Consider the following 27731-nt stretch of genomic DNA (forward strand, 5'->3'; position numbering starts at 1 on the left):
ACGTTGCATTGTTAAGTACCTACCATCTTGAAGCTGTAATGCAATAACATGGATGATGGGGAGACATCAGACTAGATGTGAAGCTGGTAATTTATATAAACACTATGGATAAATGAATGGAATGATGTGTATGTGCATTTCACCCTCTGTGTCTTTCTCTGCCAAAATATACTGAAGATGAAAAATACCCAGCATAAACAGAAATATGTTTTTCTCTGCATGGCTGCGATCACAACAGGTGATTATGACCTAAGGCCTGGGCCAGGATAGTTGGCTGTATATGTTTATAAATGAAATATACAAAGTGGCACTAAAGTCCTTCACAGAATAGTTACCACTGCAATTATAGTCTGTAACATCCCATTACCAAACATTCAAATCTGAAGAAAATCCCCATATAACGGAAAAATGATTTCCGTAGAGATCTGTCGAGGCGAATGAGCCAAATATGACTCAAATTAGCAGAAATGGCTAATGCTCCACATTCGCTTTGCACCTGTGGAAGCCAAATAATGCAATTTGATTGCATGATTATCCAGAGTGCAGACTCTTGAGTGCTGTCATTCAGTTTGATTGTGTTACATGAGAGGATTGAGTACTGATCAGCCCCTAAGCAAAGAGGAGGGAGAGTTGAAAGAGTACCTGATCCACTTTCTAGACTGGTTTATATTCTGTGAATCTATAAAACATTTCATCACCAACTGAGTTTAGCTGGCTATCTTGCAAAGCAGAAGGCATAGTAGTATCACTTAAACAAAGACAGATTGTGTCTGGTGGAACTGCGTTATGGATCTAGGTTTAATCCTAAGAGTATTGCCTTAAACAGCTTACCCAGGCTGAGACTTAAGATGCTCTATTTCAAATTAAACAGTATTTGATCGATGTTCGGCTTGAAGTGGGTCATCCTGACCAGGGAGTTGACCATTGAGCCTGGCGGTACGCCACACATGGTCATGGTTGTCTCCTCCAATTAACTATGTGAGGCTTCAAGTTATGCAAAGCCAGCTTACCTTTCAACTCCTGCATTAAGAGGGAATGGTGTGTCTCAGGTACAATAATGGATGCAAGAAGAACGCTTCATCCCCTTTCCCCTTTTCTGCAGATACCCAGCATAAAAGCATGTGATGGAAGTCAAACTAACTGTGTAAATGCAAAGGGTAAAAGCTTTATCATTGAAGGGCAAAGCACAGGAGAGGCAGGGCTTGCCAATGCTGTGTCATCATCATGCAGGGAGACCATCTGAATGTTATTATGCTGTCTGTTTTGAGTGCCAACTTCAAGGGCATACTACTCTACCCAGACTGTTATTGAAGTTATTTGTTGCACTCAACCAGACCCAAACAACATTTCATTTATACAAGAAAAACATTTCACTTTATTTACTCAATCCTTAATAGGTTTACTTCGTTTACTTAATGCAGAGTGCTCACATTCACTCCATTCAGCTGGGTTTAGTAATGTTCATGATGAGGATGTCTATGGCTCCAAGGTAATCGCTATTCTCTGGCTCCATCAGAGGAAAAGATCTATAAAATTTATACCTTAGTGCTACTAAGGGGACCCTTGTGACCAATACAAGAAAACACACACACTCCAAATTAGATTAAAAATGTTTTTCAGAGATTGCTTACCTGCAGCTTTAGAGTTTTGACTATTGACTGTGTTCCACCTACACCCAAAGCAGTGCGCTGGGAAAGCCTTTAGTGGTTTGATATATAAACATGTTTGCCAAAGACACTTATCTCCATAATCAAAGTGAGTTTCATCAGCTTATGTTCTCCTTCTTAACAATCAAACCAAAGCCATGGATGTGCCACACTGAATACACCTGTTTCATATATTCCTGTCACCTATTCATTTGGATGCAGTCAGTTTTGATTGTTACCCTCGCACATTCAGCTAAGCAAATTGGCAAAAATGCAATTTATTGTTAAATGTCATGCAATTTAGTCCAATGACAAAGAGACATCTCAGGCATCATAATTAGTATGCACAGTGTACCACGCTGTTTCTCTTTTTTTCTCCTCCTCTTCAGCATCTGTAGCGGCGCGATACTCCAATGTTTTGATGTCAAGAGAGAGAAATGTTGACTGACAGGCCTGGCCAGACTGGAGCAACAGATCATACAGTAACTGACAGCAAAGACCCATCCTTTCTCTTTTACACAAAAAAACAAAGTAAACCAATCATTTAATTATTCTTACAGTCTCAACAGACCGAGGCGGAACATACATATAGTGTGCGAGTGATTTTGGGCCATTCTTATGTGGTTTCAGTGTTAATGCTCCAAAGAGATGGAACACTAATACCTCAGAGTAGGAAATAAAAGCCTTCGCATCAATATCTAAGCCTGGCCAAAAAAAACAAAAAACTAATTAATTTAATGACAAGGTTCTATGACAAAGGGTTATTTATCATGAAAATCCATAAAAATTTAATTCACATTAGCAGCAGCAAGTACAGTAACCATCTCTACAATGTGCCGTAGTTGTGGAGTGATGTATATTTTTTAAGTGCTGTTTTTTCTGAAATGTTCACTTTTCTTTCTGTGCTGGCAGCAGAGAAAAAAAAGCTTAAAATCTATAAATCCTTCATGGGGAGCTTGTCTTGTTACTCATTACCCTTGTGTTTCTGTTTATAAGCACCAGGAGACTTCTTGGGTCTGCTGGTTTTACAATAACTTTCATGTTGCCTGCGACAGATTCAGACGTCTTGTCTCCCAGGTCTGATTGGGTTCCTCTCTGCCAAGGCTAATTTAAAATATCTGTTTTAGTTAGATGCCAGTTCTGATGTTCTGGCCTGGATGTGTGAATACAGGCATCAAAGCCTACGTGCCTGCTTTGGCCAGATGGTGTATTGATTAGCAAAAATGCTTGACCTTCATCGACCACAGCTTGTTTATAATTGTGACGTTTTAGGCTGTTGTTTCTCTAGCTTGGAGTACTTTTTATTTACATTTGCTCAGTTTCTTCATATTGTCATTACACATAGCAATACTTGATGGTAGTGGGGCCGACCGATTAATCATAAATCGATAATCATTTTATAATCGCATCGCAGCCCCCTGAATTGTAATCGAATCGTAAGGTGCCTAGAAATTCCCACCCATAGTTGATACATGCACTAATGACGCCACTGCTGCTGTGAAACGATGTTAGAGCTTCCCCTTGTGAGTTTTGGGAAGTTAATAAAACATTTAGTTTCGAGCCCTACATTTCCTGTCACATCTCGTCTTTTGTAAATGTTAACCTTTCTCTCATCCTAAATGACAGCTAATCTAAAACCCTTACTGGCTAGTGTTAAGTATTTATTGCTATACTGTATATAGAACATAGATGTAGAATATGCAGTTGAATGACATCACTGTCGACAAACGGTACTCCACTCCCTTAAACACCAGTCACATTCTGAAATCTAGCCTACAGCAAAACTCAATGTAGTTTTCTCTTTCATTAATTAATTGAAATTCCATCTAAAACAACACATTAATGGCTAAGATAACCATGTTTTATAGTAGATTGTACCCTTCATCGAATAATGGAATTATTCGTAACTTTTGATTGTTTTGATATTGGCATTATATACAGTACTTGCCATCAGCCGTCCTGCTCTCTAAATCAGCCATTCAAATACCCATATCTGATGACCACTACTAGATGTTCAGTAAATTGAACAAAAGGGTCTTTTACTTATTTCCTAGTCCTACTAATTGGGTCCTCTTTAAACTATGTGCTCATAGAATTTCGACATGTGACAAAACTACATGTGAATTTCATTAGAATACTGACCATTTAATCAAGACGACACATTACTGTAAAACATCAATGTCATGCCTTTATTTGATATTTTTTTCACAATTTAGGATTTTACATGATGTACCTATTCATTATGTGTGCCTCAACTGCGAAAGTAGTTTTGAATTGCTCTATTTAAAATAAAAAAGCAAAAAAATTTACCACACAGACTTATCGTACATAAAGTTCTTAGTTGACAATACTGACAGCTGGGTCAGAACTCATTTAGTAAAGTTCTTTTGGGTTGGGGCCTTCATTAAAGTCATCATACAACATTTTACAATAAAGTTTCCCTTAATACTAGAGCTTATGTACTTTTAAGACTATGTTCCTCTCTTTATGCACCTTGCAAGTGGGCAAAGCTGTGCCAGAAAACCAAACTTTATGACTGAGACTCCTCAAGTGAGTAATACTCATTACCCATTATTCAAATGAGTAACCAGACATATGTCATAGTTTGTTCATGTAATCATTTACTTTAATGTTACCGTAAGAATCCATAACAACTATGTCAGCAGAAACAAAACATTTCCTAGTGCCAGTTCCTAGTCTGCATAATTACTTTTTCTGGAGGAGAGGAGGTGCAAACCCCAGATGTTACTCTGCACAAAACAAGCAATCAGTCATGTATGATATGTAAACAGCTCAAAAACAGGGGGGATACCAGACAGTGTCATACGGCAGTCTCATTACATCCCACAAAAATACAAGTGCCCCTGTGCAAAGGTTTGGCAGAACAGAGGTGTATTCATCTTTTGGCTGTTTGCTAACAGACTGGTTGGTATCCTTCTGCCAAATTCTTTGAGCCAAATTCAAGTGGGCCTCAGAACTGGCTGTTGTCAAGGCTGCCTGTCTGGTGGAAAGGAAGCAACCAGCTTCAGGAAAACAATGGAAGTGGCCCCATCCAGCCTTCAAACTCTAAGGAGAGGATGGCGTGAGATTTACAAAATGATGGAGGCTTCTCCTTCCCAGGGGCAATATCTCCATACCGGATATTGGCTTTGTGTCTCTGCCGCTAAACAGAGGGGCCACTATTGTTCCTTAAAAATTGGTCCCCTCAGCTTCCTATTAAATAGATGTTGAGATCTAAACACCAATATGAGCGTAAGTTTAAAATTGTGTGTTTTTCATGAGTTGCAGTGTTGTGTATACAAGGTAATATTTGATTTTTGATATTTGTTGTCTAGACGAGCAGGATAAATGGACAATGGGATGGTCTGTTGTTTATCTCAATAGTAGATAGGCCTATTAGAATTTAAGAACAATGCAATATAGTCATGGATGTGCTGCTGATCTTGTCAGACAATTGGTTATAGTGATGAAATGGAAAAGATGGATTAATCTTTATTTATTTATTTATCTATTTAACAGGGACAATGCACAATATATGTACTGTACCTGATGTAGCTAAAAGCTAATTCCCATCTGCAGTCCCTGGGCAGGTGCCAAGAGCGTGCAAAATATTACAATAATAAAAAAATAAAAAATCTCGAAACCAAACCTTACATTTAATAAATATATAGATAAAAACCAACCAATTCAAATAAGCCAAATCTAACAAACTAAAAAATGAAAATGAACAAACTGTCAAGAGTTTTACCATACACACAGTAAAAATCATACTGACCACATTCAGTGTCTAATAGCTCTTTGACTACATACCTGACTGTCAACCATTTTTTCACACTGCCTTTAAACTTTTTGAATGTACTGCATTCTCTGACACTCAGTGGTAAGGAATTCCACATCCTATCTGCCTTTACTGAAAAGCAGTTTTGTCCAAATGTCGTAGATCGAAACTTAACACAACAGTCCCCTCTAGAGGAAGCTCTTGTTAACCTTGAGCCCGGTCTGCTTATTGTCACTGTTTGAGAGGTTGTGGTGCTAAGTCATGAATGATCTTATACACTAACCCAACATTGGACATAAACAGGAAGGAAGTTTTGACTGTATTACATTACTGATGAGAATTAGGTTTTTTATCCATGACTTTCAATGCTTGTTTATATAGACTCTGAAGTAGTTGCATTAAAGTACTACTTGTTTGAGACCAGGTTATGCTACAATATGAAAAATGTGACCGTATCATTGCATCCAGATACAGTTTTGCTGCATCTGAACTCATTTGATTTCTTATAAATCTGAAATGAGCCAGATTATACTTTCCTGTTTTTGAAGGTTTTTGAAGGTTAGACCGCTATCAATAATCACACCTAAATATTTAACCTGCTGAACATCCTGTACATTTTGTCCTTTTAATACTAATCTCAGGAGGAGTGCAATTACTTCTTCTAATGGAGAAATACATACTAACATCTTGGATAAAATTAGTTAATTAACAGGAATATGTCATCCAATCTGCGATTTTCTCCATAGCTCCTTTGAGTAGAGATGTAGCTTGCTGTTTAGATTTAGCATGGACATAAATAACCTTATCATCTACATACATTTGAATATTAACTTCTGGACCTATGGATGGTAGATCATTTTTATAGATACTGAATAAGAGAGGGCCTAAAACGGAACCTTGCGAAACACCAGTAGGACAGTCTAAGAATGAAGAGGTTGTTCCTTTAATTCTTGTACAGTGTTGTCTATTATGCAAATATGAAGCCATCCATTCAATAGCATTTGCTGTGACATTATGAATTGATAATTTAGATAACAGTACATTATCGGTCAGTCTTAGGACCCATTTTGTTTTCCTTGTATCTGCTTCCCCATGGACATATTATCCATAAACATGGCATTTCTTTTCATATTTATGCTGATGACACACAAATGTACTTGCCTGTCAGATCCACAGACCCTGGAATGCTGAGTTCACTTAACAACTGCCTTTGTGAAGTTAAAAAATGGATGTCAAATAATTTCCTGCAACTGAACTCAGACAAAACAGAAATCCTGGTCATTGGGTCCCAGCAGATGGTTCCCTAGTAAATCACATTAAGAACCTTAGTGTTTGGTTATGTTTTAGAATTGACTTTAAAATTCTATTGATTGCTTTTAAAGCTCTTCATGGCCTCTCGCCTTGTTATATTTCTGAACTTTTAGTCCCATACACACCAGCATGTACCTTGAGATCCTCAGGCAGAGGTCTGCTATCTGTTCCAGAGTCTCGACTGAAAACTAAAGGGGACAGAGCGTTTGCTGTCAGGGCCCCGAGGCTCTGGAACAGCTTGCCCGAGGAAATCAGGTCAGCTGAGTCAGTGAACTCTTTTAAGTCCTTTCTTAAAACATACTTTTATAGGAGAGCCTTGCCGATCTTATTAGACTTTATTTGATCCCTTTTATTTTATTGTATTTTACTAATTTTATATTTATCTTAAACGTGTATTTTAGTCTTTTCAATGTTTTCATGCTTTTATCTTGTATTGTTTTTGTATTATTGTCTCTTGGGTATTATTGTCTTTACACTTGTTAAAGCACTTGAAAAGTGCTCTACAAAGAAAGATGATTATTATTATTATTATTATTATTATTATGATTGACTGTATCGAATGCCCTTTTCAAATCTTGATGGCTCCTACCACCCCTCCTTTATCCAACATGCCTTTTAACTGTTCCACAAAATAACAGAGGGTTGTCACTGTTGAATGTTTCGGTCTAAACCCAAACTGCATTTCATTCAAAGAATGGTGACCCAAGTTCAGATGGTTAATTAGCTGTTTGGTCGCAACTTTTTCAATTACCTTAGATGTTACTAGAAGTATAGTAACTGGTCTGTAGTTGGCAATTTCAGAATTAGGCTGTTCGGTAATCTGTTTGCTGAAGTTAAAAATAATTTAAATAATTTTGTTGATTTTCTATGATGATGACATCCATGTATTTCTTTTGAAGTGACATGCACTGTAAGCCCATGCTGTTAGGGTTTTGTTTTTGTTTGAGATATTTTCCTGTTTTATTCTTGTTTTTTCCCTCAGCCATTTTACACATTTGACACACGTAGGCTGTGTAATTTGTATGTATAACAGTAACCCACAAACAATACTTTTGACATTGACTGAAGGCACAAGAACAGTCCAGAGGTAATCTAATTGGCCTCTTTGTTGTGGTCATTTTAACCATATTCCAGGATTTGAGTCAAATCTTAAATCTAACAACCAGCCAATTTAATTCAATCCAGCTTTCTCTTTTAATTACCTCATGTCGTTATGCTGTCTCCTTTTATAGTGGTTAATGTTACTCGACTGGATAATTATCGCCACCCACTGTTATCTTGATGTGCCCAACCTAATATTTGCATAAGGGAATAGGAAACGTGCATCAAGTCGCATTTTTTTTAGCCCATTTTCTTGAAATTCTGTTTTTGCTGAATTTGGATGGAATCTTGACTGTAGTCAATCCAGTTATTTCTAACTATTACCATACTGTACCTTGGCTGACTTACACATGCACGCTTAACAGCCTTTGTTCAGCCTATCACATGACATAAATACATTAAGTATTATATACTTACAAAAAAAAATTTTTGCATCAACAGATTAATAATATATAACTGTTATATGATCTTGAATAATCTTGACTGAACAAAACATGAAATCAACATAAACCATTTACGAAATACAGATGCTGGCTAAATTTGCTCTTATACAATTCCTACTGTAATGTTTGGCACAGCAAAGAAAGGACCTCAGCAAGGACATGACATGACATAACATTGGTCACTTACTGCTGATGAGACAGATGTCTTTGGTCCACAGACCAGCAATGAAGCCTCCACGATAATAATGTTTGAGCTCACCTCCAGCAGCCTCTAAGGATTAATGTTTGCTGGGGATATTAGAGTGAAGGCAGGACAGCATAAGATGGCTCCTTTGAATATGAGAGCAGAGAATGAAAGACAGGTTACCAAAGTTGGTGATGGTGCAATAGCTATGAAAGCTATGAAATAGGGTAAAACACACAGATGAGGATTTTTTGGAGCATTTCCTCCTCAGGATTAGGATAAAGTTACACTAACACCCACCATCATGCCAAATTTATTTCAGCTTCATCTAACTACTACTATTTACTCACACAGTTGAGAAACACAGCTGATTGGCTGTTTAATATCTCTCCTAGACATTTAGACAAACTCTAATTAATGTCTTTTATATCACATGATGAGATTGTTTTATGTAATGATGTGTAATTGTCCTTGACGTTTACATTTTTCTGTGACAGTTCTTGAACTAGTTTTTACAATATTTAATTTTAGTTTTTGTTTTTACAATTTATTGCATTGTTCTCTTCTTGCTGCTAGGCATCACCTGTACAAACAGCAACAAAAAATAACATTTACCAATGTAAATGATTTCAGGGCATTCACATGATTTTATTTTCAGGCCTCCTGCAGTGAAGGTTAGCTGTGGGGCCCTCAGTCTCCATCACTCCGGGTAAATTGTCTATTCTTGACCCCTCCTCTGTAAAAATAAACATGTCATTAGGCCCTCTTCACTTAGCATTGGGTGTCAATGACCCACAGGTAATGACTTGTCTATTTTAAGACCATAGATCCCAATGGGCAGATGGTGAGGTGTTTTTCAAACCCACATGATTGTTGAAACACCTTTTCAGTAAAAGCACAGAGTTGGCTTTGAAAGCCCTCCTGCTGTCTACTGGTAAATATCAGCCTCTAATTAGTGGCTGTTTATATCTTTCACGGCATCATCTTTTGGAAGACAGCCGGCCAACTCTGGTACTGATTTTCTGCCATTAGCAATCAATAGACAAAGCCTTCTCTGTCCTCTCTCTCTCCATCTGTATGTTTCTATCCAGTGAATAAGTCTGTAAATATTGGAAAATATTTTTTTTTGTTCCACATATTGGCAGGATATTTGTTTTTTTCTTTAAATAGTGACTTGTCAATTGTATGAAAAGGAACTTGTTTTGGTCTGATGTTTTCTTCATTACATTGTAGTTGTCAGCACTGTGAATGGCATGCAAAATTTACAACCCATGCCATGGTGTGATATTGGTCACCCCACTTGTAACTAATTTAGGTGAATAACACCTCACCTCTCTAAAGGACCCTGGCCTCCTTACGTCCAATAATATCCCAAAGTTAATTCCCAACTTTTCCCCTTGTTTGGAAATTAGTTGTATTCATGTGTTTGTACCATCTCATTTCAGTGTCAAATTTTCAAAGACCTTGCGAAAAATAGCCAGTGTGGTGACTATGTAGGGAGAGGTACAAATAGTTGTCATGACTTTCTTCTGATTCATTTAGCTTTTTTATCCTTTGAACCCATTAAAGTGGCCCATATTGTTGTTAGTGCTTCATGGCGTGCCATCTGCTGCCTGCAAATGGGACCACCAATTTCTGTCACCAATTGCTGTAAGACTTTTTAAACAACATTTTAAAATAGAGCATTGAGGTTGGAATTTAAGCCAATCTTACATTATCAAAACCTAACTTGATGAAACTCAAAATAACTGATTGTAAGCTTAATTATTTCTGCCCAATTTCACACCACTAAGGCGAACATATTGTTTCCATTTGTGTGGTAGAATAGATTTTGGAAAGGAAAATACTGCATGATGAAAGACGAGACATTTATAAAGACTCCCGTCTGTCTATTATAGATGAGATTATGCATATTTCTTGATTAACAAAATCACCTCTACTTGAAAATGATAATTTTGTTTCTTTCACTGCCACAACTTAACACATTTTTCTAGAATTAATGGATGAATATATTTACTTTGGCCTTTATCAACTCAAATCACAACCTTTGTCATGCATAAATGGTTTATTATTAATTATTTCTAAATTGACATACTGTTTGACTCAAAGACACCTGTTACTACGTCCATCAGTAATATTAGTGTGTTGTGAAAAAGAGATTTCAGCATGAGGACATGAAGGTTGCAGTCAGGTGGCTTCCTATATCAATACAGACACATTAAAAATGGTGATAAAGGTTTTCTCAGTCCAACAAAATGGATGGAATTCAAATTGAATAGTTTAATTAGAGTAAGTGGCCTATTATGGTACCACCTCTCTGGAGTATCAGCCTACTTCTTTTCACATAATAGTGGACATTGGGAAATGTTATTGGTACTGAACTGTATTAATTAATGACTACTGGTTAACCACTGTAAAAGTCCTGCCTTCTGGCGCAAGTCGTTGTTATTTAAACTAATACTGGACATCTTTGTTAAAAAACCTACCGTGACCCAATAATTCCATTTTCTGTGAAGCCTTATTCATGTCGTCATGCGCTCATTTGACACATTTGACACATTTCAATACATTGTACCCACAGTGGCTGGAATATGGAATGTACTGGTTGAATCACATGTGTATTATGTGATACTGTCTACTCATTGGCAAATGTGACTTTCTTGATGCGATTTATGTTTCAAAGGTGGGTGTTTTTTATGTTTATTGACACTAACACCATGATATTTCTTTTTCAGATAATCATTAGGAAAGGGAGACGAGAGGAAACCCATCTAACTGAAGATATTGTAAGTGTCTGGCCAATAGCCTCTTCATTGAATCTATAATATGACCTGTGCATGTAATAAACAATATGATGTAGACCATTTACAGCATGCTATACAATCCCAAATTCCAATTTTTCCCCAATTGTGTCAGTTGGAAAAGTGGCCTAATTATATTTACAAAAAGACATCTGTTATACTTGGACGCATGGACACAATATCAATCATATCAGTAAATCCAACAAGGAGTCAGGATGCCCGATGGTCCCTGGTCTCATTTGAGATGCAGACATTGTCTTGTTGCTTCCTTTAATGAGATCTGGAGGCGTGCAATCTAATATTCAACACTGTGGCTCCAACATGGCCCCTGAGCCTGTTGCCCAAAGGCTATTTACTAATTCAATGGAGTGAAGTCAGCTGTGATCAGAAGGACTGGAGTGGCCATTCAGTCAAGAGGATGAGAGGCATTGGCGTTTTCTATACATCATGCACTAATAGTCCACATTTGTGTTCATTCTTTATGTGGAAGATTGGATTGTACTTTGAGAGGAGAACTCCTTTGGGGCTGAGATAACATTAAAAACCAACACATGTTTGGAGAATGTGCACGCGACACATTCAGACTTAATAAACTTTGAATAAACTACAATACAGCGCAAGCTGTTCTACTCTGCAACAGCAAGGGCGGGGTACACTCTTGGGAGTGGGAATTATATGCTCCGATGTAGTAGTGAATTGTTGAAATGGAGTTATCATCATCAAGCAGGTTTGACATAGCCTACATTAGAAACGAAAGCGTTGAAACTGAGTTGTAAGAGTTGTCCTAAGGAAGCGCTGATTATCTAACAGTATCTCTGCCACTGTTGTGTTGTTTCAATGTTATTAACGCTGTGATACACTGCTCAAAAAAATAAAGGGAACACTTAAACAACACAATGTAACTCCAAGTCAATCACACTCCTGTGATATCAAACTGTCCACTTAGGAAGCAACACTGATTAACAATCAATTTCACATGCTGCTGTGCAAATGGAATAGACAACAGGTGGAAATTATAGGCAATTAGCAAGAAACCACCAATAAAGGAGTGCTTCTGCAGGTGGTGACCACAGACCACTTCTCAGTTCCTATGCTTCCTGGCTGATGTTTAGGTCACTTTTGAATGCTGGCGGTGCTTTCACTCTAGTGGTAGCATGAGATGCAGCTCATCCATGATGGCACATCAATGCAAGCCGTGGCAAGATAGTGTCCAGAGCATGGAGGCGCTACCAGGAGACAGGCCAGTACATCAGGAGACGTGGAGGAGGCTGTAGGAGGGCAACAACCCAGCAGCAGGACCGCTACCTCCGCCTTTGTGCAAGGAGGAGCAGGAGGAGCACTGCTAGAGCCGGTGGTCAGAAACAGACTCCATGAGGGTGGTCCACAGGTGGGGGTTGTGCTTACAGCCCAACACCGTGCAGGACGTTTGGCATTTGCCAGAGAACACCAAGATTGGCAAATTCGCCACTGACGCCCTGTGCTCTTCACAGATGAAAGCAGGTTCTGGAGACGCCGTGGAGAACGTTTTGCTGCCTGCAACATCCTCCAGCATGACCGTTTTGGCGGTGGGTCAGTAATGGTGTGGGGTGGCATTTCTTTGGGGGGCCGCACAGCCCTCCATGTGCTCGCCAGAGGTAGCCTGACTGCCATTAGGTACCGAGATGAGATCCTCAGACCCCTTGTGAGACCATATGCTGGTGCGGTTGGCCCTGGGTTCCTCCTAATGCAAGACAATGCTAGACCTCATGTGGCTGGAGTGTGTCAGCATTTCCTGCAAGAGGAAGGCATTGATGCTATGGACTGGCCCGCCCAACGCCACGTTGCACCACAGACTGTCCAGGAGTTGGCGGATGCTTTAGTCCAGGTCTGGGAGGAGATCCCTCAGGAGACCATCCGCCACCTCATCAGGAGCATGCCCAGGCGTTGTAGGGAGGTCATACAGGCACGTGGAGGCCACACACACTACTGAGCCTCATTTTGACTTGTTTTAAGGACATTATATCAAAGTTGGATCGGCCTGTATTGCCTTGTTGTTGAAATGTGCTATACAAATAAACTTACCTTGCCTTAGTAATGCTGTAGGTGAAACCAAGGTGAGACATTTTGAAAAGCACTGCACTACTAAAATACGCAGGGAGGCATCACATTAGCCCCTGTGAACAGGCAGTGCATTAGTCTTTGGGGAAAACACAGAAAGAGCGATCTCACCTGCATAAAGGACCCAGGACCCTCCACTGGTATCAGGCCTGGGAGGAGACCTCACAGGAGAAACACACACTGGCTGGTCCTATACCAATTTGAGCTCAGCTTTAAGAATTAACCTTGGTGTTAGCTGTGGAGAATGTGAGAGTGTCCAGTGTGACATGGAAATGAGTACTGTTGTCTGTGTTTATGTGCTGAACAGTAGCTCAGATTATGGTTATTATTATTAGTGCTGCAGGGACCTAAAAAAAATCTGAATAGGGAGTTAGTAGTATAAAGGACCTGCCTAATCTGAGTAGTGTGTTTTTATCAAACTTCTCTTCCTGGTCCTGTCATGTCATACCTGCTGCCAGCTCAACACAGACCTGAATAAGCAAGGGGAAATGGATGGATGGATAGACATTTGTTTCTTTCTGTACTTCTAGCTTTTTGCACAAGACTTAAATCCAACATTTCTTTTGTGTTGTCAAAAAAGTAGTTACTGGCTGCTCAAGGAGTTGCTAGAGGTCAAAAGATAATGCAATGTGGTTATTTGCATATCCATAAAATCTGCAGTAGCGGTGCCGGTACTTCGTCAGTGAATGCTTAACCAGTAAGATTAATTCTGTGTTCAAATTAGCACTACCTCCTTATTCGAGTCTACCTTTATTTTGCGCCGTTCACCCATCATTTGTAATCGTGGGATTTCAGCTATATAGTGTACCTTAAAGAGCTGTAACTTCATAGGTATATAGGCGAGCACCAATGAATGCTTCAGCCTTAATGTTACATGATAATTCTCTTTTTAAACAGGGTTGTTGGAGAGGTTTTGCTTGGTTTCTGGTTAGAAGCATAGATTCTCAGAAAATACTAATTAGCACTGTCTGATTTGACGTAGTGGAGCACCCACTCCTCTCTCGATGATGAAGCTCCCTGCGTCTGTCCCAGCTGTCACCAGTGATTGATGCACTGTGCACTTCCCACCTTCACTTGCCAGTGTTCATTGCTGTTTACACCTCATACCTGATCTCACATCCTGAGATGTCTCAGCGTCCTCATGCTAGCAGGCATATTAATCATCCTTCATGCAATATGATTGGGTTAAAATCCCAGTGTACCATGGTTCCACATTTCGCCTGAAGAAAGTCATTTCGGAGAGCGTTTATTCCTCCTTTGAACTTGCTTCATGTTCAGCAACCACTGATAATCCCCAGAAAGAATTGTTTCCTACTATACCACTAATCCCCTGAGTTCCCTGTAGTCCACATAAAACAAAAAACACAGAAAGACCAGAAATGCTTTGACCAAATTATCAATGTGATAAAGGCAAGCCTTAAGTGCTTCTAGCATTACAATTATATCATTTGCAGAACTGATTTTTCTGTCACTTATAGTAAAAATAATTACGGGCACATTTAAAAATACCTACCTTCCATTTAGCTAGTGTTTTAGTAGCAGTTTTTGTTAGTGTCTGCTAATCAGGAGGTCATAGAGCTCTGTGGGTCAGTGTACACAGAATAATTTTGAAATTCACTTTACTTTGAACGTTAATGAGTGGCTGCTGCCCTGATTCGACTGCTAAACGTGTTGTGTTGAAAAATTGCTGAAATACTTCACGTAAGCCATATCATTGCTAGTTGTGATTTTGCTATATTTTTTGTTTAATGTCTGTTGGCACATATATGTGAGTATGTTGAATGTTTTCCCTTGACTCTTAATATTATCCTTACAGCTCATACTTACAGACAAGGGATGAATCTGCCGGTGAATGTCAGCTCATGGGGACTGACAACCGTCTCATTCAACTCACAGTATAAGCTCTTACTTAGCCCGGTCTCCCTGAGAGTGTAGGTAGGCTTAGTGCTGCAAAGTAATTATTTAGTGCTAAGCAGAAATAAACTAGTCCATACATTATATTTTAGTGTTCAGGGACATAAAACAGCAGCATATTTATTTGTAGATGAATGAGCTTGGCTGTGTTTGTGTGGGTTTTTGTGTAGATCTGTCAACGCCTAAATTAAAAGCAACATTATGTAGTAATGAATAACTGCTTGAAAATCATTTTGATGGTACACTGACTTGTAATAGGGAGTATAGTGTCTCTGTCATTGCCACTCCGTGCCTGTAGCGCCTGCAATTGCACTACGTAGCATTGGAATCCTGGGTATGAAACCTTTCGTGACAATGGCATCATGCTTTATGGCACCACATCACACACCAACAAGACTTCAGTAAGCTAGCTAGAAGAAGAAGAAGCTAGCTCTGTATTCTCATGGATATCATGGCAGAGGCTGCGAAGAGACCAAAGAAGATATTGCCAGAGGAAGAGAAAAAGAGAGAGTGAACGAGCAAGAGACCGGACAAGAGTAAATATTGCACTGGCTTTTACTCGCTGGCTTATAACGATTTTGGTGATTAGGTCAGAATTTTAATACTTTGGTTTATGACCAAATATAGAAAGATAGATGGTGATAGAGATGATTATCTCCGTTTAACCTTATTTCTTTATTTGAAGAAAGGCTCAAAGATCTAATCAGATGTGACTTTACCAAAACCTAATTATGTTTTTGTTTAGTAGCAAAGTTAATTATTTAAAACCTCAACCAGGCCAAACCAAGTGTAATATAGGTAAAAAAAAAGGCACTATAAAGCAGTTTTTTTTATAACAATATCTTGCCAGTGCGGACTAGACCTGTATCAGTCACACACTCATAATCTTTTCGCTTGTCATTGCCAATACAAAATTAAATCCTCCTTCTTCGGTGTCAAGGTTGGTATTCAGCCATGTTTCCTTTTCATACGGGATGGACAGCACTCCCTGTTACCCTTTTTAATCTCGCTGTGCTGCTATTTCATTTCCGGCCTTGTTCATTGAATCAGTCTGAGCCTGTTATTCGATAATGGTGGGGTAGCACTAGGCAGACACAATGTCACTCGCTGATGTGGGAATTTCTCACAGAACAAAAACTGAAGTTCATACATTGATGTGTCATAATTCACATTATGAAAGCTAAATACCTAATATCTTATTATTGGGGAAAAGGGAAATAGACATGTTTTAGACAGGTTTATAGATTGGTTTCATTTTTAAAACGATACCTGCTTACCTGCTGAATACCGAGTACAGAGTTGTATTAATGCTTAGAATCAATGCATAGAGGAGTGAAAATGAAACCAAAGTTGTATTAAATTGTGTTTTTTTTCTTTAAAGAAAACCTTTATCAATGTCAAAGCTTCCAGGATCCAATGTTTGTGTCGGCCTGAAACCCTGCAAATAGAGCTGGACGATTAATCGAAAAGTAACTGAAACCAAAATTCAGAACCTCTAACCAATGTAATTTCCCAAGGTTTATTTTCTTAATCCTATCAATAATTTCCCTACTGTGAGTGTTTATGTACTTTCCCGCCCGGTCCAGTCCTGCTCAGTTTCCAGACCGGAGTCTGAAGCACAGGAAGTTGTTAGCTAGCCCTAACCTCCATCACTTTCAAGCAGTTGGGGAAACAACAGACAGACTTTTCTATCTGTTGTTTCCCCAACTCGCTTGCTTTCACCGTCACTTTCTACCGCTCGCTCTCACAGTCACTCACCCACACACACATTAAACTGCCCTTAAAAGGCCTAACTTCGCTGCTTTTGTAACAGCACCTGTCACATAGATGTCCTTTGATGAATGAGGAGAGAGAGCTAGCCAAGTGTTTAGTGTTACCCTGCTTGCACATTGTGCAAGTGAAAATCAGTAGTTGCGCTTTGATATTAATGATCGTGTGAGATTTTAGTAGCAGCGCTCATTCATTCAGCAGAGGCGATGCGCTGAATATAAGGGAACGTGTCTCTGTGCTCCGCCACAGACTATCTGGCACTGCACTTCCGAGGTTTTGCATTCTGTCAACATTATCAATTAACATATAGTCATCGATTTCTGAAATTTGTGAATCAAAAAAAAAAATCACACCTTTACCATATTTACAGTACAAACCTTGTCAATGAGATATGAGGGCAAAAAAACAAAACAAAATAATCGTTGATTAATCGTAATTGAGGTAAAATTCTCAATTAATCTTGATAATCATAGATTTTAGGTCAGCCTTACCTGCAAATGCACCTTAATGTGGTTGTGTGCTATGGAACATTATTACTTTAATGTATTAAAATACTGTATTAAATATACCTCAGTAAATTTGGTGTATGCTTGAGGCTGCCACGCAGTGTTTAGTAACCATCAGATGGGGTGGCTTGTCTCTTGTCATTGCAGCTCTATGATCCTTACATAGCAAGAGAAAAAAAGTCCCCTCTGGATAAGCTTAAGAGAAGACAACACATGGGAGAAGATGGCCTGGCGTGTTCAAAATGGCCACAGGGAAGCCATTTTCCACAATGCTTCAATTCCCCTGGCTCCTTGGTGTCGATCTGTCCTTTGTGAGCCAAAGTGTCTGAGACACATTGCGGTCACCATGGGCTGGAGGAGATATGACAAATACAAAAGACAGACCCTGTTTGCTTCTCTCCGTTGAGAGAGGAACGTGTGGCTCATTGATATTGTATGAGCTTAGCTGTCGGAGACACTTCTGGTTTCTTTGGAGGGCTGTCAAATTCATTAGTTAAGTTTCACAAAATTAGCATACATCTATAATAATAAAAAAGAGCTGCTCTGATAAAACTAGATGGTATTCAAATATGTGCTGTATTTGCAATGCAGCATGTTTTTTGTTTGTAATAGCGAACGATGAAACAATAAATGTGATAATCAATCTAATAGCTGCTGGCTAAAAAAAGTAATTTAACTGTCAACTTATTTAGATTAAAACTGAAATTTTAATTAAGTCACCGTCGTTCTATTCGAACATTGCTTTAAACTAAGACTTAAACACATGCACTGTAACAAATCCTATGACCAACATGTATGTTTATATATAAGGCTTAAAAAGAGAGATTATTAATAAGAGATGTCTCAGCCTATCACACACAGCTGTGATTGCTTCCCCATGTCTACCCAGACTCGAACCTATTTACTTAAATCCGATTTTTTCTGTTGTTACAGCAGCATGTCATCATATCGTACCAATATGACTAAGTAGTCATTGAGCTGTATTTCCCCCTCACACAATCTTCCTATGGAGATCATCCATCGTCCAAATTACAGCTCTTATTCCTTAACTGACATCATTCCATCGACTAATAAAAGAGTGTGTGTGTTTTTGGAAATGTAATGTCTCAAAAAAGCCAATCGGAGAACAGATTGAGTTTGGCCCCCTGACGTGCAGAGACATGTACTATGTCTTCAAAAACAGACTTCAGAAACTGTTGATTTAGTCCATTTTCTTCATGTCCAGGCAGAAATAGAAAAGCAACAGTGTAGCAGAGCTCCTCCAGCTCCTGTATGTGCATTATTATTGTAATTGAAAACAAGTTTTCTTGTGCCTGGAGTTTGTCTCTTTAAAGATAGCTTCATGGCTGCTGCTGCTGGATACACACCTAAGGGCCCATGTCCACCAAAGCGTTTATTCTTTTTTCAATTTATTGCAATGGGAGTGCTGCGTTTTTAGAACATGGTAAAAACGGCGCTGCGCATCTTGATTGTTTGTTTTTCGGTCGCCGAGAGTTGAAAAATGTTCCGCGCTCGTCACTGTCACTTTTTCCCAGCCATCCAATCAAAGTGCAGGAGGGGCGAGACAAGCACCACACTGAGCACATCCGATCTTGAATGAAACAATAGTTCTACTCGCCGAGGTGTTTCCTCACCCGCAAATTCTCACAGACCCATGTACGGCGAGTCTGTCCCCTCATGTTTCTGTCTTCCCTTCATGCAGAGCAAGGGCCAGAGCGAGTAAGCCTACCCTACTTTGTGGTGACATTTTCTACACAGTAAAATTAGGTAGCCTACACATCACCTCCCATGGAAATGATGTATCATAGCAACCACAGCGTCTCGAAAAAAAACACTACGCATCCAAAGCGCATCCTAGCACTCCCAGCTAGGCGTTTTCAGAACAGCAGCTGGCGTTTTCAGCTGGTAAAAAACGCTTTGGTGGACACGGGCCCTTAAGGGCAATTTATACTTCTGCGTCAAATCGACGGCGTAGGTGAAGGCGTAGGCTACAGGGCTACGCAGAGGCTACGCCGTCGCCTGACGTGCACCTCCTCAAAAATGTAACTACACATCGAGCCGACACGGACCGTAAGCTCTGTGATTGGTCGGCTGGGTAGCCTCGCAATGCCTCCGAGCCGACCGGAAGTACCCTGTGCTTTAAAGTAACATTTACTAGTGGCCAAAACGGCGGCTGTAACACAGTGAATCAATATATTTGACAGTCGCAACCCGAGCGAAATGACTCGTTTTCCTGTCAGAATGTGATCCATTCGGTCGGTAACATTTGAAAAGGCTACACCAGACGCGAGTTTACAATTTTACCCCCATTTACGTTAGCGGAGTGCTAAACCGGAAGTTGGCCTGCTCGGCTGGCAAAACTCAACAAAGTGGACGCTGTAGCGCTACTGCCGACTAGCGTTTGGGGGTGTAATTGCAGAATGACGGACACACCTACGCACAAGTATAAATGCATGGCTGGGTGCGTAGCCTATGGCGTAGGTACGCACGTAGACCCTACGCAGGAGTATAAATGGGCCTTAAGATTGCTTACTACCTTACAGTTAGACATTATTATTATTATTATTATTGACAGCCTTCCTTTAAGCATCTTATATAATTACAATGAACAAACAAACAGACCTTATTACCTCTACCAAAGAGGTTCTATTTTTGGACATGTTTGTTTGTTAGCTTGACATCTCAATTACTAGTGCACAGAATTTGCACAAAGTTTGGTGGAAAATCAGAACATTTGCTATTTTCTGATAAACTACTGCACTTGATTGGGGAAAATAACCTGGCCCATGCACCCATGATTGCCACAGTGCATAGTTTGATGAATAGCTGGATCCTGATGAAAATGATTCAGTTTTAGGCATTTTCTAACATTGAACAGTTTGCAAATGTACAGTACTGTGCAACCATTGTGGAAGTATGCACTCTTTTCTAGACATTGTTTTATTTTCAGTGGGTTCAGTTTTAGGAAGTAGCAGTTAAAGCCCTTTAATGTTGACCTTTGATCATAATTTCAAAAGAAATTTCTAGGCATATACCTTATGTACTTTGAAAAGCATTTTAAATGACAAAACATAAAATAACTTAAGAATCACCATAGTGTAGTTTGATGGAAGCTGGCAATGATGTCCTCTTTATGCAAATTAAATCAGGTGGGCATGGTAAATAGTGCAAATGATTCCAAGACAGTGGCTGGTTAGCCATGCTGAAAAACACCACCCTATAGAGGGCCGTAGCATCAGCAACAAAATCATCCAAACCCACTACAGAAAATGACCACAAAATGCAGGTTTTTATGGGTGCAAGGGCACATTTGTTGTCATGTGATGCTCAGCAGTGCGTTGTGTTTTAAAAATTAACCACCAACCATAAAATGTAGCAACAAGGACTGATGCTCATATTGAGCTATTAAGCCATGTTTTTCTAACTGGCACCATCAAAATAAAATATAGTGGGATGACAAAAGTCTATCTAATTAACAAGCAACTTATAAGTGCAGTTTGTTTAAACCCTTATTTTCTTATAACTATACCACTAAGGCTCAGAATAAAGGACACAAACTGTTGACTGTAGTGAATTTTCTATTCTAGCAACAAAACACTCAACATAACTCTGACTATAATATTATTATATGATAACTGATAGCCAGAAAACTAGTGAGGAGAAAGAAGACTGAAAGAACCGCAGACTCATCCCACTCTACTGAGGCCCATCCACACTACTCCGTTTTAGTTTACAAACGGAGATTTAAAATGAATACGATCTCCGTCGACGCCAGCGTTTTAGCTGTGTATCAGAGTTGATCTCCGTCTACATTAAAACGACTGAAACCGTTCAGGTACGCTGGGCATGCGTGTGGCGAAAGACTAAAGAAATGCAGATGATTTTTGCATGCTTCAATAACGAGCTAGGACTGGTACTGAATGTGACACAGGAGTGTGGCGGTGGAAAACAGACTGGGAGTCGTTGCAAAGTAAACAACGACATGCACAGTGTAGGCAGATAGGCCTAAGTGTTATTTGCACAATACAGAATATTTAAATAAAAATACCAACTCAAAAACTCTGTCAGTAACATCGTGTTTCTTTGCATGACTTATAAGACCCAATCAGAGAGCCGAGCGTGAGCTTTTGCATCCTCGTTTCTAAAGTCCTCCGTCTTCACTAAAACGCCCTCTGGAGTTTCAAAACGCAAAACGGGGTTGGCAGCGTTTCCAAACTTCTCCGGTCTTCATCTTCGCAGTTTTAGTCGGGAAGTGCAAACGTAGCAAAAGGAGGAAAAGAGGAAACCAGAGGTGGTGGAAAAGATGGTAGGCATCATATTAACAGGATCAAAGCTGCTGCATTCTAATCTGTTCCTCGACTATGTGAAATATCTGGGGCATGCGAGCTTCTCAAACTGCTCTTAGATCAGCTTCTGTTGACTCATCACGATGCCTGAGCCCAAGGCACTTTCAAACAGAGTCAATGTCAATACTAAGCAACATTTGTTCTGTGTAACTTCACGGGGAGGCTAAAACCCCTGAGTTCAAGAAATTTAATGCTGTTTGAGTGGGCGGGTGTGGTTGTTGTGTAGGTGTGAGGTAAAGAGTGTGCGTCTAATCCCTCTTTCCACTCCTCAGGGAGTGGAGGTGTTACTTTTTTCCTCTTGGGGGATTAAGCTACGGCTTGGTAAATATTCAAAGACAAGAAGGCCACTCTTAGTGCCCGAAGAACAAACAGATGTGGCACATTCAGAACAGATAAAAACTATCTGATCTCTATATTCTTCTTTGATGTACAGTTTCTGTTTTAAATATGGTAGTTTCCCATCTTCAGCACCTTTTAAAGTAAGAAGCTTAGGTTTGACATCCCAGATTAGAGTGTGAGCTAAACACTCTAATACTGGCTAAACAGTCTGAAGACATGTTGAATTTCAGTGGTTCTTTTAATTATGACTTTATCTACATGCTTTCAGTCCCACCACACGTCCCTTTCTTTGGATTTCACTTTTCCTCCAGTTTGAAGTGCATCCAAAGTTTAAGCAAAGCAGACTTTTGGCTGTCTCTCTTCCTGCCTGCAGGATGCTTTGGATCGGACTGCTAATGGATTGAAAGGCTGACTCAGGTGCAATTTAGTTGCCTCGCATCGTCACTGCGGCCCATGCTCGTCTCTCTTCCTCGGCGCCATATTGACACACACTGAGGCTAACGTAATTGCGGTGAATTGTGTGTTTAGCAAACTTAAGCTGGCAGGGAAATATTTGAACAGACCACAAGGGTGAACTCAATCACACTGATGATGCCTGCTCAGCTTGTGACTTTGCATATGAGAGCTTATGGCCAAAAACAAGTTAGCAGTAAGCAGTGTCAGACATGAATTTGATTTTTGTTTTTTGGTTTTGTCCTAATGTCATGCCATAATGTCCATAATGTCATTGTACTTATGATATGTACTCAGTATATACAACACCTCGCCATATTAAGCTCCTCTGAAGTGTTTGCATCGTATAATGTATAATGGCCACATCTTTTTTTTACAAATCTGTGATTAGTTTGGTATTTTGCTGGAATGTTAATTAATGGTTGTTGCCATTGTTTTGAAGGTGTTTCTTCAGGCTATATGGGTCCATAAATTCTTAAGAATTTTCTTGGAAGTTTCCTTGAAAGAATAGTTTGGCGCTAGTAGGTAATAAAGAAACGGCGTGCAATTCTTCAGCTTCCATTTATTGAATTAAAATTTAAACTCACAACCTTGAAGTCTTCTGTTAGGGAGCAGCAAGTCAACTGAACACGCAAACACATATGTCTACAGGCAAGTATAAAATTCACCATATATGAAGAATAAAGTTTCCAATAATAAGTTACTCAAAAATAATAGTTTACATTGTTTTAAATGGAGCAGATCTTTAACTTAATTTAAACAACTAGCTAAAATTACTATCCCACCACTGTCTTTATTTATATTTTTAAACTGTATAAATTATTAGAAATTGATAAGCCAAAAGCAATGTCGCCCCTTGAGATTTATTCTGGGACAACCCTTGGGAAGGTCCTGACCAGCAGTTTTGGGACCCCCTATGTTCAAGCCAAATGCTTTCTTCCGCACTTCTGTGTGCTTAGATGTGAGATTCCTTTGTCCTTATTTTACTTCTGTTATTAATATTCTGGAGGGAGTATATTAGGAGACCAACACATTTAAACTCAATATCATTATGTCCAGTAAAGACGGGAAGGGATTATAATAAGAGTCGTGATTACTGTGCATATAATACTGCATGTTTCTTTAAAGTTCCACAACAATCACTGTAATGATTGGAAACTATTACAGCACCATTAGGCAAAACTGATTAATCTAATGAAGTTGTAATCAACAAAGCAATAGAGGTTTTTTTTTCATTTCACATTAAATGAGGTGGCCTCCGACTTAGTTTCATCTCTCTGCTGAGCCTCGGAAAGGAAAAGAGATTTCTCCACCTAGCTAACGGCAGCCTGAGCCAAAACACCCAGATGCTTATTTAATGCTGCGCTGGCTCACAGTTGGCTGTAAATTGAACATGGAGTATAATTCTAGGTGTCTGTTTATTGTGTTCAAACACCGGTGAACCTTCTGCCTGCATGGCTTCATCAGTGAACCCCCCCACTTCAAAAAGTATTTTTAATTCCTCCCTCCTGTGCCTGACGCAGTTGTTCCCAGAGAGGATGAGGCAGATTCAGTGTTTTTCATGATGTGTTCCTTTATCCTCTGTGCTGTGTCTGTTGGGACTCTGTTACAAAATCTATTTAGTTAATGTGTAATTTCAGCATTAGCACTGCATCAACGTAATTTTGCAGTTGAGTTGCTAGGTAACAAAATGCCTGCAAAGACTGTGCTGTTATTTCTGAAAACTGCGTCAGGTTTGTCACCCCTCTAAGAATAAATGCTGCGCTCACAAGCTGCTTTGTTAGGCAGGTAAGCTGAAAACTAAAAAAAGTAAAACTAAAATATCGTCAAATCTAATTTATCACGGGAAGCAGCTGAACTTTTATTAATCCTCAAACATGCTGACAAAAAATTTGTTTTTAACCATGACCAACAGTGAGAAATCAGGAACACATTTCACTGTCTTCAGCAGCCCTGAGAATATTAAAAGAGTCTGAAAGAGGCCAATTCTTAGAAAAAATGCATTAGTGCAAGAACAAAATGACACATGCACCGTAATTGTTGAACACACAGGTTCAAAATGCTGTGAATGGCACATGTGATGTGAGTCTAAGCAAATTCCAGAGTGCTTTTACCTCCAGAGCATAAAAGCACCAAAGCCTCCATTTGTCCCACTGGAGTAATTGTCACAGCAGGGGGTCAACTTGACACTGCAGGCTTTCAGACTGGCCCTTTCTGCAGATCCCCAAACTTTCTGGCCCACCTATCTAATAATTTATTTTAAAATCATCCTGGAAAATGAAGAAAATTACAGCATTTACAGATTCTTTTTTTTTGTCCCTTTTGCACTGAAAGATGAAAAAGCAGCAGGCGTCTTTTAGGGCATCTACTCTTGGTAATAGCAGTGAGGCAGTAGTAGCAAATGAAAGCCCAGTTGGGCCCGCAAATGAAAGCCCAATTGGACCCCTCAAATGTAAGGGAGAGGAACTGGAGTCAATGGACCACTTTGACCCTAGAATTAAGGTTTTTACAGGCCTAGACCAGCTTTGATCATCTGATGGAAAGCCCAAGCTGGAGAGGTGCATTAAAGGCACCGGGGGGTGGGGGGGTCTTTTTTTCATGCTACAATAATGTATTAGGCTTCATTTTGTGCATTGCAAATATTAAAAAAGATGCAAGGGATGAATACATGAATGGAGTGCAAAGGCAACAGAAAGGGGACTTTCTGACTTATGGAGGTTATACTTTCCATTCCTTGCACAGTATGAAATATGAGCTTTGGGATATTTTAGACAAAACACTTTTAGTTCCTCAACTAAAATATCGTTCTCTTGGATCATTTACGGAGACCATTATCACCTATACTGTAAAGAAGGTCATTCAATTGTAGTTTACAGTATTTGAAGAGTTTTGATTATAAGTGCGGCAAACATACAGTATGTGCCAGAAATTACAACCTTTCTGGTGATACATCTTAAATACTGACACACATAAAATGAAAGATGCTTGTATGACGGTGTTTGTTTTTATTTTATTTAAAAGAAATTTTTTTGTTGAAACAAAACATGGCAAAGATTGCTACTCTATATATTTTTAAAACATGTCAGACGTGGAAGAAGAAAGAATACACAGCGGTTTCTGTGAAGCAGCAAATGGATTTAACCACTTGCATTCTCATAATACTCCCATAACACAACACTACAAGAAATCTGGCATTGCACAGGTGCACCTAGCTCTTTTGCTGCTGTCACCATGGATACGACCCCCTCTGGCCTAGTTTAGTTCGCTTGCCCTTCCAAGCACATAAACATGAATGCAGTTCACAGGGCTCCACAGAGAGCAGACACACCTGTTCACACATTATGATTAACACTCTGCTGCAATAAACCTGAGGAGGGTAGAATAATGATCTCTTCAGACATCATGTAGTCATAATGACATCTTCTGCATTATTGCCTAATGAGTAACAGGACTTAAACTACACGGTTATTCTAACATTATGTACAGTGTACATGAAGGTCAGTAAACCTTTACTAATGGAGCACCCTTCGTGCAATTGCAATGTAACGGGCTTCACAAGAAAATATAAAAACTAAATTAAATTAGAAATTAAGAAATTGTAAGAATTGCACACCCTCCAAAAGTTGTAATTCTACTATTTTCCCTTGCATTACATATAATTTTTTGTTTTGTCTTTTAAGTTCAAATCGTATCAACAAATATGTGAGATAAATAAATTTATTTTTTATTTTTAAATATAGGGTCAGGTTTTGCCCATTGTTTTGCGTACTTGTCTATGTATGTGTAACAGAAATGCCTTTGTGGAGTCCAGAAGCCTCTGTAATAATATTATTAAAGGGTTTCTAACATGCTTTTGAGTGACTTCTGTTTTGGATGGATGGATGGATGGATGGAATAAAAAGCTAATCTTTTTTGTTTCGATATTGATATAAACCTTGTCAGACAATAGCCAATGGGGTTTTTGCATTTTGGCCAATGTGTTCAACCTCTTGCTTTCCACAAGGACTGCATGCAAACAAAGCCCAATCAATGATTGGTCAGTACTGTTCGGGCTACCGGAAACTAGAGTGCTTCCGAAACTAAAATCTTGACCTTGCCTGCATTCACATGCAGAGATCGGTTCAGAGTTTATAGTTTGGGTTTTTGATAGGCACATGCTTTTGATCTCCTGATGTTTCATGTGGATTTTGTCTTTATTCTTAAAGCCACTGAATATCTCGAGCGAAGTGGTAGAGGTCTTGTTTATCCTAGATCTCTCTTTCCATTTCCAAACTCTTTTTTTTTAATGCTATATCCACCTTCCCTACTCATACACTGGTCGTTTAGGGTCCCCGGGCCCTGTATGATGCTTGTGTATGAATAACAATCATCTCACCACAGGTAGCTATAAGAGTATTGCCTTCAGTAGATAGATAAACCATTGTAGGAAATGACAGAGAATGAGATAGGAATCAGCTATCCTCAGTCAAGATGGAGCTCCCTCTTAAATGGCGGTCTGCCAACCATGAGCACAGCTATCTCTCTTGCTCTGGCAACTGCACAGCAGACCAGACACATGTCAACATCTATCATGATCATATGTGACCTAAACGGGTCTAGTCAATGAACAATGTTTATATATAGAGTAAGTAGCACACATGTAGTGACACAATGAGCATTGCTAGACCAAGTATTGGCCTGTGCAGCAGTATGTACCTACCACATGGGAATGTTTACTGGTTTGAGAAACGAGAAAAATTTATTAAATTGCAGGGTTAAGTAAGTATTGCACCACAAGACTCAAACCTTTGACTTTAGATGTGTGGAGAATTCAAAACTCAGCCACCAAACTGCCACATAATTATTGCTATTTGGAACACCATTACCCAGTTACAGCTAGTTTGCATCAGGATAACTATGCATGTATAATTCATTGATTCATTTCAATCCCTTTCACTACAATATGGGCCTGAAAGATTGTGATTGTGGTATGTTCAGTATGGTTAAAGCAAGGCAATGTAAATGCCTTGTCATGGTAAGGCAAATGCAATGTGTCAAATATG

At 39.3% G+C, this 27731-nt stretch overlaps 1 protein-coding gene across 7 annotated transcripts in view; it reads left to right on the plus strand.

The window, feature by feature from the left end:
• Positions 1-27731, plus strand: part of syt1a (synaptotagmin Ia) — a 193138-nt gene that overhangs the window by 57363 nt on the left and 108044 nt on the right. For 5 of the 7 annotated variants that reach the window (XM_038738997.1, XM_038739004.1, XM_038738996.1 and 2 more), the window contains exon 2: positions 11199-11249. The gene's annotated coding sequence lies outside the window, so the exon portion shown is untranslated. Of the gene's footprint in view, positions 1-9153; positions 9173-11198; positions 11250-27731 lie in introns of those variants that run through there. The other 2 variants (XM_038739002.1, XM_038738999.1) reach the window with 1 other exon arrangement.

This window comes from Micropterus salmoides, unplaced genomic scaffold (assembly GCF_014851395.1).
Source record: "Micropterus salmoides isolate LMB-PRFRI ecotype aquatic unplaced genomic scaffold, ASM1485139v1 Ms_hic_scaffold_23, whole genome shotgun sequence".
In the NCBI taxonomy this organism is placed as follows: Eukaryota; Metazoa; Chordata; class Actinopteri; order Centrarchiformes; family Centrarchidae; genus Micropterus; species Micropterus salmoides.